The sequence below is a fragment of the Lotus japonicus genome, chromosome 2, assembly GCF_012489685.1.
Source record: "Lotus japonicus ecotype B-129 chromosome 2, LjGifu_v1.2".
NCBI lineage: Eukaryota > Viridiplantae > Streptophyta > Magnoliopsida > Fabales > Fabaceae > Lotus > Lotus japonicus.
In genome coordinates this window covers 66,441,118-66,454,882 of record NC_080042.1, presented here as the reverse complement: position 1 = coordinate 66,454,882, position 13,765 = coordinate 66,441,118, and positions in this window count along the sequence as shown.

Genomic DNA, 13,765 nt, shown 5'->3' with positions numbered 1-13,765 from the left:
ATGTTGACTCTGATGGTGAAATCCAAGGACTCATGGCAATTGTCAAAGACAAGGAAGCAGAGTCAAAGGAAGCCGTTGACTCTGACTCAGAATCAGAAGGAGATCCTAACTCAGACGATGAAAACGAGGTATTCGCTTCTTTCTCTACCTCTGAACTGAAACATGCATTGTCTGATATTATGGATAAGTATAACTCCTTATTGTCTAAGCATAAGAAGCTGAAAAAGAACTTATCTGCTGTTTCCAAGACTCCTTCTGAACATGAGAAAATTATTTCTGATTTGAAAAATGATAATCATGCTTTGATCAATTCTAACTCTGTGCTTAAGAACCAGATTGCTAAGTTAGAAGAAATTGTTGCCTGTGATGCTTCTGATTGTAGAAATGAATCTAAGTATGAAAAGTCTTTTCAAAGATTCCTAGCTAAAAGCGTAGATAGAAGCTTAATGGCTTCAATGATCTATGACGTAAGCAGAAATGGAATGCATGGCATTGGCTATTCTAAACCAATTAGAAATGAGCCCTCTGTGTCTAAAGCTAAATCCTTGTATGAATGCTTTGTTCCCTCTGGTACCATATTGCCTGATCCTTTACCTGCTAAAGTTGCTAAAAACCCTCTTAAAAAGGGATCTTTCTCTATGACTAAATATCATGCAAATATTCCTTTAAAATATCATGTTGAGACACCCAAGGTGATCAGAACCTCTGGGGTAACTAACAAGAGAGGACCCAGAAAGTGGGTACCTAAGGACAAGATTATCTATGTTGCAGATATCCTTGATAGCTCCACTGAAACACCAATCATGGTATCTGGACAGTGGATGCTCGCGTCACATGACGGGAGAAAGGCGTATGTTCCGAGAGCTAAAACTTAAGCCTGGAGGCGAAGTTGGCTTTGGAGGAAATGAAAAGGGTAAAATTGTTGGTACTGGTACTATTTGTGTAGATAGTAGTCCATGCATTGATAATGTGTTATTGGTAGACGGCTTAACACATAACTTATTGTCTATAAGTCAATTAGCTGACAAGGGTTATGATGTTATATTCAATCAAAAGTCCTGCCGGGCTGTAAGTCAGATCGATGGCTCTGTTCTGTTTAACAGCAAGAGGAAGAACAACATTTATAAGATCAGATTATCTGAGTTGGAGGCTCAGAACGTGAAGTGCCTTCTGTCTGTTAATGAAGAGCAGTGGGTATGGCATAGACGGTTAGGGCATGCCAGTATGAGAAAGATTTCTCAGCTGAGCAAGCTAAACCTTGTCAGGGGCTTACCCAATCTGAAGTTCGCTTCAGACGCTCTTTGTGAAGCATGTCAGAAAGGCAAATTCACAAAAGTCCCTTTCAAGGCAAAGAATGTTGTCTCAACCTCAAGGCCGTTGGAACTTCTGCATATCGACCTTTTTGGACCAGTGAAAACTGAGTCTATAGGTGGCAAGAGATATGGGATGGTTATCGTTGATGACTATAGCCGCTGGACATGGGTAAAGTTTCTAACCCGCAAGGATGAGTCTCATGCTGTGTTCTCTACCTTTATTGCTCAAGTGCAAAACGAGAAGGCTTGTAGGATTGTGCGTGTCAGAAGTGACCATGGTGGAGAGTTTGAGAATGATAAGTTTGAGAGTCTGTTTGATTCCTATGGAATTGCACATGATTTCTCTTGTCCCAGAACTCCTCAACAAAATGGTGTTGTTGAGAGGAAGAACAGAACTCTTCAGGAGATGGCTAGAACCATGCTCCAAGAAACTGGCATGGCTAAGCACTTTTGGGCAGAGGCAGTAAATACAGCATGTTACATTCAGAACAGAATCTCTGTGAGACCAATTCTGAATAAGACTCCTTATGAATTGTGGAAGAACATAAAACCCAACATTTCTTATTTTCATCCTTTTGGCTGTGTTTGTTATGTTCTCAATACTAAGGATAGATTGCATAAATTTGATGCTAAGTCTTCTAAGTGTCTATTACTCGGTTACTCTGAGAGATCTAAAGGTTTTAGATTTTATAATACTGATGCTAAGACTATTGAAGAATCTATTCATGTTAGATTTGACGATAAGCTTGACTCTGACCAGTCAAAGCTAGTTGAAAAGTTTGCAGATTTAAGCATTAATGTTTCTGACAAAGGCAAAGCTCCAGAGGAAGATGAGCCAGAGGAAGATGAACCAGAGGAAGAAGCTGGTCCCTCTAACTCACAAACTCTGAAGAAGAGCAGAATCACTGCAGCTCACCCTAAGGAATTGATTCTGGGCAACAAAGACGAACCAGTCAGAACCAGATCTGCCTTCAGACCCTCTGAAGAGACCTTGCTCAGTCTGAAAGGATTGGTGTCCTTAATTGAACCCAAGTCCATAGATGAAGCTCTTCAGGACAAGGATTGGATTCTGGCCATGGAAGAAGAACTGAATCAATTTTCCAAGAACGATGTTTGGAGCTTAGTGAAGAAGCCTGAGAATGTCCATGTTATTGGAACGAAATGGGTATTCAGAAACAAGCTGAATGAGAAAGGAGATGTAGTCAGAAACAAGGCAAGGCTAGTTGCTCAAGGCTACAGCCAGCAGGAAGGAATAGACTACACTGAAACATTTGCTCCAGTAGCAAGACTGGAGGCTATCAGACTGTTGATCTCTTTCTCAGTAAATCACAACATAGTTATACATCAGATGGACGTAAAGAGTGCCTTCCTAAATGGTTATATCTCAGAGGAAGTCTATGTTCATCAACCCCCAGGTTTTGAAGATGAAAAGAAACCAGATCATGTGTTCAAATTGAAGAAATCACTCTACGGTCTGAAGCAAGCTCCCAGAGCATGGTATGAGAGACTTAGCTCATTCCTTCTGGAGAATGAGTTTGTAAGGGGTAAAGTAGATACAACTCTCTTTTGCAAGACTTATAAAGATGATATCTTAATTGTGCAAATTTATGTTGATGATATTATATTTGGTTCTGCTAATCAATCTCTATGCAAAGAATTTTCTGAGATGATGCAGGCTGAATTTGAGATGAGTATGATGGGAGAATTAAAGTACTTTCTGGGAATACAAGTTGATCAAACACCAGAAGGAACATATATCCATCAGAGCAAGTACACTAAAGAACTTCTGAAGAAGTTCAATATGCTGGAATCTACAGTGGCCAAGACTCCAATGCATCCTACATGCATTTTGGAGAAAGAAGATAAAAGTGGTAAAGTATGTCAGAAGCTCTATCGTGGAATGATAGGTTCACTTCTATACTTAACTGCATCTAGGCCAGACATATTATTTAGTGTTCACTTATGTGCTCGTTTCCAATCAGATCCAAGGGAAACCCACTTAACTGCTGTTAAGAGGATCCTAAGGTATCTGAAAGGCACCACTAACCTTGGCTTGATGTATAAGAAAACATCAGAGTATAAGCTTTCAGGTTATTGTGATGCTGATTATGCTGGAGATAGAACAGAGAGAAAAAGTACTTCTGGAAATTGTCAATTTCTGGGAAGCAATCTAGTCTCATGGGCAAGCAAGAGGCAATCAACCATTGCACTATCAACTGCAGAGGCAGAATATATCTCAGCAGCAATATGCAGCACTCAGATGCTCTGGATGAAACATCAGCTGGAGGATTATCAGATCCTTGAGAGCAATATCCCAATCTATTGTGATAACACTGCTGCAATCTCATTGAGTAAGAACCCTATCTTGCATTCAAGGGCAAAGCACATTGAGGTAAAGTATCACTTTATTAGAGATTATGTACAGAAGGGCGTACTTCTTCTGAAGTTTGTTGATACTGACCATCAATGGGCAGATATCTTTACAAAGCCCTTAGCTGAGGATAGATTTAATTTTATTCTGAAAAATCTGAACATGGACTTTTGTCCAGAGTGAAGATGGATCAGAACCTTTGACTATGATACTTCTTGATCAGAAGATGTCTAGTCCAGAAGGTAACTCTGTTGGGTCCAGGTGGGCCAGCATCCTGCCTGCTGGTAGCATTCGAAACGGGGCGCTGTCTGCTACGCTATAAGAAATAACGTTGCGCCCTCACTAACACCAATTGCTTTTGGCGTAGTGGTAAGCGCTTGATCCAATAAGTGGTATCAGAGCCAGGTCCCGTGTTCGAATCCCACGGAAGGCATGCTGTGCAGCTAGTTTGGCTGGCAGGTGCTGGGGGGGGGGATTGTTGGGTCCAGGTGGGCCAGCATCCTGCCTGCTGGTAGCATTCGAAACGGGGCGCTGTCTGCTACGCTATAAGAAATAACGTTGCGCCCTCACTAACACCAATTGGTTTTGGCGTAGTGGTAAGCGCGTGATACTACAAGTTCTTATTGGATCAAGCGCTTACCACTACGCCAAAAGCAATTGCTGTTAGTGAGGGTGCAACTTTATTTCCTTATAGCACAGAGTCCTCAAGGGGCTGCGATGTTAAGCGCCATGGGGTGGGATGTTAAGCCCATCGAATCCTAAGGGTGACGCTGGATTAATAAATCCAACAATCTCCCCCCCAGTGTTAGCCGGGGGATTCGAACTCATGACCTTGCTCTGATACCACTTATTGTAGTATCACGCGCTTACCACTACGCCAAAACCAATTGGTGTTAGTGAGGGCGCAACGTTATTTCTTATAGCGTAGCAGACAGCGCCCCGTTTCGAATGCTACCAGCAGGCAGGATGCTGGCCCACCTGGACCCAACAAACTCAATCAGAGTGTGTGTGCCCACTGGTACTGACTCTGAAGCTGAGACAACAACGCGTGTGTCAGTTTTTCTGATGCATTGTTCCTTGTGCCCGTGTGACAGTCTGTTATGATTGCGTGTAGATGTGCTTCTCTCCTGTGTGTGATTGTGTATTTTACTGTTACTATCTATCTTTAATTTTCAACCGTTGATCTTAAAGTGCTTTTTGAATCAACAACGGTTATTTGATAAAACCCACTATACACACACGTTCTCTTTCACTTCCGGTTTTTACTCTCGCTCTCTCTGCTTTTCAAAACCGCACCTCTCGATTTCTCTCTCGATCTTTCTTCATCTTTCAACCTTCATCTTCTACCTCAAACCTTCAACCTCTTCAAAAATGGTGAGACAAACCAGAAGATCTACTGCAGATGCACCTCAGTTCCCTCACATGGTAGTTGGTCTAGCAACGGGTCAAAGGGGCCCTGAGAATCCAACTCAAGATCAAGTTCAAGCTCAAGAACAGAGTGTTCCAATTGCAGAACGGGGCTGTGCCGTTCACTGTGTTTATCCTCCTGAGGAACTCCAAGTCCTGGCAGAATGGAGATTCAAACTCGACAACTTGGCTACAAATGGGTATGATCTTCGTCCTGAAGTCCAAGCTCAAGGTTGGGGAAATTACTTCAACAGACTTCGAGGACCGGTGTATGATAGATTGGTCAAGGAATTCTGGAAGCACGCCGACTGCGATGATACTCAGGTGGTATCTCATATTCTTGGCAGAAAGATCATCATCACGGAAAAGTCCTTCGTGAACTTGCTGGGTGCAGAAACTGCTTATGGGTATCGGTTCCAACTCACGGAATCGAAGTTGAAACCCAGCACCAAGGATACAATCAACCAGGCCCTGTACACCACCTTCAAACCGGGCAAGACGAGTTACAAGGTGATGGACCTTCATCCCAAGCTCAGGATCTGGCACAAGATCCTGCTTCACTGCATAAACCAGAGACCGAAGGGCAGTTCTCCAGACTACATCAACTTCAACCAGAAGGTGATGTTGTTCTTCATCCAAGATCAGAAGAAGATCTGCCTTCCCTACTTCCTGTTCTCCTACTTGAAGGAATGCATCCGGAAGTCTCGCACCACTGCCTCCATCAAGTCTGCAATCAAATATATCCCTTTTGGGAGGCTGCTCTCAGACTTTCTCATTGAAAGCAACCTGGTGCAAGATCTGGTTAATGCTGGATGTGTAGAAGATCTGAGCACAATTGTCAGTGATGTCTTCACTGCAAATTCTCTGAAGAAGATGGGTTTGGTCCAGAAGAAGATTGCTCCTGCTCATGAAGACACATCTTCTAAGATCAGAGGTAGAAGGATGCCTCTGAATGACTACCCTCTGTGGACTCAGGCAGACAATCCTGACGCCATCAGGTGTTATGTTGAAGACCTCAGGGCTCAAGGATTCGAAATTGACCTTGATGATTTCGTCAGCAGACTACCGCCAGCTCCAGAGTTTCCTTCTCCTCCCAAGAAGAAAGCTCAGAGGAAGATGCTACTGGACGAATCTTCTGAGGAATCCGATGTCCCTCTGGTCCAAAAAAAGAAGAGAAAGCCTGATGATGGTGATGATAGTGACAATGAGGATGGTCCTCCCAAGAAGAAGAAGAAGAAGGTCAGAATCGTGGTGAAGCCTACTCGGGTGGAACCAGCTGCTGAAGTGGTCAGAAGGACTGAACCTCCTGCCAGAGTGACTCGATCATCAGCACATCCAAGTAAGCCTGCACTTGCTTCTGATGATGATTTGAATTTATTTGATGCACTCCCTATTTCTGCCTTGCTCACACACTCCTTAAATCCCCTCACTCCTATTCCTGAATCCCAACCAGCCGCACAAACCACCACTCCACCACATTCCCCAAGATCTTCCTTCTTTCAACCTTCCCCTACTGAAGCACCTCTCTGGAATTTGCTTCAGAACCAACCCTCTAGGTCAGAAGAACCAACCTCTCTCCTTACCCTTCCGTACGACCCATTATCTTCTGAACCCATCATCCATGAACAACCAGAGCCCAACCAAACAGAACCACAACCCAGAACGTCTGATCACTCTGTTCCCAGAGCATCAGAACGTCCTGCTGCCAGAACCACGGATACAGACTCTTCAACAGCCTTTACACCTGTATCCTTCCCAACCAATGTTGCTGATTCTTCTCCCTCCAATAACTCTGAATCCATTAGAAAATTCATGGAGGTTAGAAAAGAAAAGGTGTCTACCTTAGAGGAATATTACCTTACTTGTCCAAGCTCTAGGAGATATCCTGGCCCTAGACCTGAATGTCTAGTTGACCCAGATGAACCTATCTTGGCCAATCCTATCCAAGAGGCAGACCCTTTGGCTCAACAAGCTCACCCTGTCCCTGACCAACAAGAGCCTATTCAACCAGAACCTGAACCCGAACATTCAGTGTCTAACCAATCCTCGGTTAGATCACCCCATCCTCTGGTTGAAACTTCAGACCCTCACCTTGGAACCTCTGACCCCAATGATCAAATGATTAACATTGGTTCTCCACAAGGTGCCTCTGAAGCTCATAGCAGCAATCACCCAGCCTCTCCTGAACCCAACCTCTCCATAATTCTCTATACTCACCTCCAACCTACATCTCTCTCTGAGTGCATCAATATTTTCTATCATGAAGCCTCTTTGAGGCTCCGCAATGTGCACGGTCAGACTGACCTCAGTGAGAATGCTGAATGTGTGGCTGATGAGTGGAACAATCTGGGCACTTGGCTAGTGGCTCAAGTTCCAATTATGATGCAGCTCCTGCATGCAGAGGGAAGTCAGAGCATTGAGGCTGCAAAGCAAAGGTTTGCTCGAAGGGTGGCTCTTCATGAACAAGAACAGAGAAATAAGCTTCTTGAAGCTATTGAAGAAGCCCAGAGAAAGAAGGCTCAAGCAGAAGAAGCTGCACGTCTAGCAGCAGCTCAAGGTGAACAAGCCAGACTTGAGGCAGAGCGACTTGAAGCTGAGGCTGAAGCTCTTAGATGCCAAGCACTTGCACCAGTTGTGTTTACTCCTGCTGCTTCTGCTTCCATTCCAGACTCTCAAGCTGCTCAGAATGTTCCTTCCAGCTCTACTCAGACAAGTTCATCCAGACTCGACATCATGGAACAGCGTCTTGACATTCATGAATCCATGCTGATTGAGATGAAGCACATGATGATGGAACTTCTGCGACGATCTGACAAACCTTAGTTTTAGGATCTCTTCATTTTTTTTCTTTTTATTTAACGTTGTTTTAATTAAACTCTGTTTCTTTTTATTTATTTAGTCTCTTTATTCGTTTGTGATTCTATTTGCATAGCTATATATATATTTGTGTCACATATGTTTGCAAAAATTTTTTTTATTCATCATAATTCTATGTTTACATCATATTTCTTTACATCATAAAATCTAGAATGGAGGATCCCTCCTCATTCTTATGCACTCCTGGCGCTGCTCTGACCTATCTTTCTCCAGACGCTCCAGTACATGCTGGATGTTGTTGAGCCTGACCTTTAGCTCATCCCTCTCCAGACTCTCTTCTGAAGTCTTGAGCTTCTCTTCCAAGATTTCTTTTTCTTCCAGCAGCTTGAGTTCAAGCCGGCTGAGTTCTTGCACCTCCTCCACGAAGGCAAGAAATTCCTTCAGGTCTCTCTCCAACTCTGGACGCCGGTCCTCTTCCAGCAGTGTCCGTGTCAGCTCCGCGATGGTAGTTGCACCCTCTGGATGCCTGATGTTAAGGAACAAGTCCTCTTTAAAGGCCTTCTTCCTCAACTCTTCTAGTGCTACGATGTATGATGCCATTTTTTTCTTACTGAAACTTGTTCGAGGTGTGAAGCTTACCTCTCTCTCCAACGCTTTATATAGGCTTCACTTTATCTCTGAAAGTTAATGCTCCTACAGTTTCTCGAGGTTAAGTTCTTGGTAACTGACCCTTCTCTTTACTCACTTGACCGGTGGTAAACGTTCTTCTCTTGCATTAACTCCTCTATTTATTTCGCCTAACTCTGATTCTTGCATCGTTTTCATTTTCTTTAAACTTAGACCTTCTCTAAGGGGGAGTACCTTGTACTTCAAGCTAAGTTTTTCACACCCCAAGCTTTTTGCTTATGACAAAAAGGGGGAGTAAACCCAGTTTTTGATGTGTAAGATGTGTTAGTGTGATTTATTTTTCTTTTGGAGATTTTAAGAGTTCCACCTTCATGACCATAGATGTGTCACTGGGCAAATACAAGGAATACATTTCACTTCTTCTGAAGTGATTATAAGTTGACTCTGATACCCAAGACTCTGATACCTTGTTCATGACTCTGATTACTTATGCGCTCTGATTACTCGGTTTTCATCTATGTCATAAGTTTTTCACTCTGAACTCTTATATTATTTAGCTCAGAATCTAGACTTTACTAACGTTTTCATCAAGTATTAGATTCAGGGGGAGCTAAGCTCAGAATCAAGCAGTGACTTGAATTCAGAATGAGCAAGATAAACTATTCACATCAGGATAAGTCTTATTCTATATCTCTAAACTCTGAGTGAATTCAGTTTAATGTTTAAGAATTGTTCATCAAAAATTTTAGTTTTGTCATCATCAAAAAGGGGGAGATTGTAAGATCAAGTTTTGATCTAGTAGTACAACTCTATGTTTTGATGATTACAAGTTAACCTTTTGATATGAACAATTGTGGTACTCTAACGTGTTTTTCTGAGTGTGCTATTTACAGGCTCTGACCTCAACTCAATCTCACACAAATCAGAAGCACTGTGTATAAAGAGTGACCCAAGCAACGCTTTCGCATTCACCATGTTCAGCATGAACAGTGGAAAAGCTTCAGAAGTTCTGAAGTTATACAAACTCTGATGAGGACTCAGTCACTAGAAGCTCTGAAGATCCAGAAGTTCTGATAATCAAGAAACACTGAAGGTTCAGATGTTCTGATGGTGTAGAAGACTCTGAAGATCCAGAAGCTGAATAGTGGAAACTCTGAAGTCCAGAAGCAAGAAACTCTGAAGGCCATGTTCTTCCCTCTGAGTTCAGAATCAGAAGATACAATGGTCAGAGGATATGTGCTTTCCCTCTGACTCTGATCAACCGGCTTCACAAGTTCCAATACGAAGCATTCCTCTGATCAGAAGTCTCCTAGGTTTAAAGGTCGCGTCGCTATCCAAGTACAAAAGCTACTGTACCTTCCTGACGACCTACCTAACGTTCTCAGCCACAGCAGAAGCTGGATTTTCCAGAACTTCCCTCCAACGGTAGCATTTCCCATGCATCGCTCAACCCTAATCCTTGGAGTATATAAAGAGGCTGAAGACTGAAAGAAAAAGAAGAAGCATTCACATACGCAAGACATATTCGAAAATCTTCTAAGTTTTCTTTCATCTGAAATTCATTGAGTTTACTATTAGCTTTTTAGAAGCAAATCTCTTGTAAACGATTCTTTGATAAATAGTTTGTTTAGTTCCTTTAGGAGATCAAGGTTGATCAGATCCTAGAGAAGACTAAGAGAGTGAATCTTAGTGTGAGCTAAGTCAGTGTAATTGTTAGTCACTTGTAGGTTTCAAGTGCAGTTGTAACTCTTACCTGATTAGTGGATTGCCTTCATTCTAAGAAGGAAGAAATCACCTTAACGGGTGGACTGGAGTAGCTTGAGTGATTTATCAAGTGAACCAGGATAAAATCCTTGTGTGCTTTTCTATCTCTTATCTTTAGCACTTAAGTTCTCGAAAGATTTGTCAAAATCTTTAAGGAGGAAGTTTTATACTGAAAACGTTATTCAAACCCCCCCTTTCTACCGTTTTTCATACCTTCAAAGGTTACACGAAGTAATCTATACTCTAAGGTACGATAATCTAGCGCGAAAGACAAGTTTTCGGAAAAGGAAATTTTCCTCCTCCTCCCCTATAGGGCTCGGCCACTTTTGGTAATTGTGGGGCTCGATTTTTCTTCGATCAAACTTGGTTCCTATGCTTTCATAAGCCGTAACTAAGGGTATTCTGAACTCGGAAAAATTATCGGATCAAAAACTGTCGCAGGGGTATTTTGGTCATGATTTTTAACTTAGAAATTTCAAAACTGAAATCCCAAAAACCAAATTTTGCAGGGACGTTACTAACGACGTTTATGACAACTAATCCTACTAACACTAAGCTAAGGCGATAGTTTTTAGCCTAAAGGTTGAAGCTTTACCTCAAAAACTCCAAAAATGGGTATTTAAGGCTAAAATTGATTCCGGCGGAATTCCAGCGACATAACGGAAAATCTAATCCGGCAGAAGTGATCTTGGGTACATATAGAAGAGGTTTAGAATCAGAAATGAAAGATTCAGGATAGTTTTGCAAAAACCCATAAACTATCCACTCAGAAAACTCTACAGAAAAGCTATGGAAAAAGCGATCAGAGGTAAGGATTAGCGACTATACCTCGAAACCTTGAAGCAGCAACTGATTAATCAACGATCAAGCAAGGATTGAACAAAATCTTCTTCTCCTTCTTCCTTGGTGAACTCGCGGCTTTGAGAGAGAAAATGGAGGAAAATTTGAGTTTTTCTTCCTTTCTTTGCTATATATAAAGGTTGGAAATTCGCGGGAAAATGAAAGTTTCGCGAATCTGATTTTTCCGGCGTCATTCTCCGTGAATTAATAGATATGTTTTGGCAAAAGAATTCCAAAAGTATAAAGAGGTCTCCTTGTATTTTTGGCAACTAATGCATAGTCGGTATAAAACTATTTTACCCGATAAGTTGCTTTTTGCATCGAATGTCGGAATAGAAAACTTCCTTCGGAAGAAAGATTGAAATCATCAAGAGAAATAGGTGTACGCGTGTAGAATATTCATTTGAAGCTCTGAATAGATAAAGTCCCCATAGTCGGGTGATTTTAGGGTTTTGAAATACCAGGGATTCGGTTTCGGCAAACTTCCGATGATTGGAATCGGACGTTCGTAGATCCTAGAGTTTCGCCTCGAAACGATTTTGATATATGGAAAAAGAGAAGTTCTAACATTTCTCTGAAGATTTTTGGAATTAACTTCCATCGTGCCTAAAAGTGAAAATTAGCTATATACTAGGGTTTCTGACCTAGGTTTAAGCGTAAAACGTTCGTGCTATAACTTTTATCGATCATAATGCAATCCTTGAACTTTTCCTGAACTTTCTCCTTCATAAATATATTTCATTTAATAAACTTTCGTTCAGGTTTCCCTTCACATTACATCAACCCTAATCGTAAATGGAAATCTCTTCCACTTATTCTAAGCTTAAAATCTTGGGTCTTACAGCTTTATAATTTGTTACTGTTTTGGTAATGTGTTTATGATAACATGAATATGGTGATGATGATATGGATACCCTTTAGATACACGAACCTATTTCTTGATGATTTATAAGCCAAATGTACATAGTATTGATGCATGACTTAGAAACCTTGAGAGTATATGAGACTTAAGTGATGGTATCTGTTCTGGACCTAGATCTCATATGAAGAAGAGACCTTATCTAAAACCCTAGCAGACAAAGCTAGGAGAAGATAAGAGTGTAGTATATTAATGAAAGATCTCTTTTACAATGAGTGACCTCCCCTTTTATAGTGGGGTGATCTAAAATCCTAATGCTAGCTTAATTGGGCCTTTGGGCCTCACAAATCCTCGACCCAGAGAGTTGGTCGCCCTAAAGAGGCCTCGCCTAGCCGTCCTATAGTCACACCAAGCTCTAACTATGGGCGGGTCCTATCATGATCAGGTCCCGCCCAGTCCACAAGCCCACAAGACACGCGCTTGAAGTATGAGGGCAAAGTGTCTTAATTGCCTCAAGTCTTAGCGAACATATGCCGCCCTTGGATGACTCGTTATAGAGATAACCCTTCGATTGGCGGTCACGACCAATACCCCAGGATGTCCCCCCACAACTAGCCTTTCAGGCTACATTGCTCTAATCTCGACTTGGGCAATACAACTCGCCCTCCATAAAGCATACAAGTCACTATAAAGCATATAGGTCGCCAACATGGCGTCATAAACATACAACCCGCCGCAAGGGGCAACTAATAAAATTAAAAGTGTCAACAATGGCATAATGAATATACAACCAGACAAAAGGGCGACTAATAATCATAAGCTTCACCGAACCGTCCATGCCTGAGGAGGTGGTCTGCCGGATGGTGAAATCGAGTTTGGGAAGTATCTGACTAGCCCACAAGCCCACAAGACACTGCGTCTGAAGCATGAAGGCAAAGTGTCTTTACTGTCTCGCCTCCCCATGATTGCATGTTGTCCCTCAAGACTTGCCATGAAGCTCGCCAATCACATCATGCTCGCCTCAAGTCATGCTCGCCTTTCTAATAGTAGATCGTCACGCTTTGTGTGACCTGTTACCTGTCTTTCATGTGTCAACTTGAAAATAATGATTAGCTTTTCCAACAATTATAATCAGCATGCTTAGTCGCCTCTTTATGGCGAATCATAGTATTTTGAACGCCCCGGGCGTTGCTCTTTCTTTCTCATCCATCTTAAATGAACATGAAAACTTGTGTATTGGAAATTACATATTAGAGTCACTTGAACAATCAAATGTGAATAACAATATTCTTTAATCTTGTCACTTTGAATTAAGCCACAATTCTTTTAAGAACTTAACCATGTTTCAATCATTCCAGAGAATGCAAAAGTGTAAGATGATAAGTATAGAAGATACCAAACTATGTTTTATTTTGCATCAACTTCCCTTTCTTATAGGTCGCCTTCTTTTGAATGAGTACATCCCTTCTTTGGAAATCGAGCGTGTCTTTTGCCCGCCTTTTTCTACAACAGCTTTATTTCATTTGAGCATCACCCACAATAAGAAATTCAAAGCCTTTGCCTTTCTTCTTCTTCTTTTTTTTGTTGTTGTTTTTTTTGTTTTTTTTTTAGTGCTAAATTTACCGAGACTTGGCTCGCCGTGGCGAGGCTTGTTTTGTGCTTGAACTTAAATTCAAGGCTTAGACGCTTTCGGCCTTAGTCCTTTTACAGACGGGGCTTGGTTCCTAGTGGCCACTAGGATTGCCAAGGCTGTGTATGCTCAGTGTG